At 46.3% G+C, this 1,355-nt stretch overlaps 1 non-coding gene across 1 annotated transcript; it reads right to left on the minus strand.

The window, feature by feature from the left end:
• Positions 1 to 535: 535 nt before the first annotated feature.
• On the minus strand, positions 536 to 607 carry TRNAA-AGC. Its single transcript has one exon. It is a non-coding gene; the product is annotated as a tRNA-Ala (tRNA).
• Between the last annotated feature and the right edge of the window lie 748 nt (positions 608 to 1,355).

Here is a 1,355-nt window from a genome sequence, read left to right on the forward strand (position 1 = left end):
AAGATACCAACCTGGCTGATTCCCATACTCTGCAGGGCAATAGAGTTTAATAAAAATAATAATAAGAGCATGGAAGGGAACCCTCTTCATAATTATACTGAGACGACTGTCCTAGACCTGGATTATCTCAGGAAACCAGCACATAGGGTCATCCTACCTAGGAGTGTCCAAACCAAGATTTAACCATGCTCAAGACCACTTGCCAATATTTGAGTGCTTTTTCAACAAACTCTATGTTAGTTAGTCCACTCTACAGATGAAGAGTTCCAGGCAAAGAGAAACTGAGTAACTTGGCCAGAGTCACAGAGTGGCCAAGTAGTCTTATGCTTAGATGCTCAGTTATGTCCAACTCTTTGCAATCCCATGGACTGTAGCCCACAAGGTTCCTCTGTCTGTGGGGACTCTCCAGGCAAGAATACTGGAGTGGGTTGCCATGCCCTCTTCCAGGGGATCTTCCTGACCCAGGGATCAAACCCAGGTTTTCCACACTGCAAGTGGATTCTTTACCATCTTAGCCACCAGGGAAGCCTGAAGATGGCGGTACCGGAGATTGAACCCAGGGTCTCATGCATGCTAAGCATGTGCTCTACCACTGAGCTATACCCCCAGGTCTAGGCAAGTGGTCTTGAGCACGGTTAAATCTTGGTTTGGACACTCCTAGGTAGGATGACCCTATGTCCTGGTTTCCTGAGATAATCCAGGTCTAGGACAGTCATCCTGGTATAATTATGAAGAGGGTTCCCTTCATGCTCTTAAAAGAGTTCAGTGTGGTTGATAAATTATATGATCAGCCCACTTTCAGGGCCTAGTGGGAGAGTACATAGGGTGTGGGATTGTGCAATGTCTAAGAAATTATTTCTCTCCTTGGACAACCTGAGCGAGTATGGGCCTTTGGGAAGTAATAGTGACCCTTAAACCCCACACAGCACTTTAGAGAATCTTCCTGGGCCATCTTTTGCTTCCCTGTTCCACCCTGGCCTCCCTCTTTTGCCAGACAAAGATTAGAATGGATGCCCGTAGATTGTTTACTGGGGGAGTCCCATCTGTTGAATAAAGACCCAAATCAAAATCCTTGTCCCCCTCTCTGTGTGTCTGTCCACATGGTATTTCCCAGACAATGAGAGTATCAGATTCTGGTTTCAGGAGAACAAAAGTCAGATAAGCAGCTGTATTTCCCAGAGGACTGAGGAATATCTTTCCTTGACAATTAGGTTGGCATGTCCTGTAAGGGAGGGATTAGCTACTTCAGAGAAGTAGTAACAGGATATGGGCCTTTGACATCTTATTCCCTCAGTGAGCCTAGGGAGGGCTGATGGGTATCAGGAAGCTTGGGGAAAACTGTGGAGTCCCAAAGG

Source organism: Oryx dammah, unplaced genomic scaffold (genome assembly GCF_014754425.2).
Source record: "Oryx dammah isolate SB20612 unplaced genomic scaffold, SCBI_Odam_1.1 HiC_scaffold_5, whole genome shotgun sequence".
NCBI lineage: Eukaryota > Metazoa > Chordata > Mammalia > Artiodactyla > Bovidae > Oryx > Oryx dammah.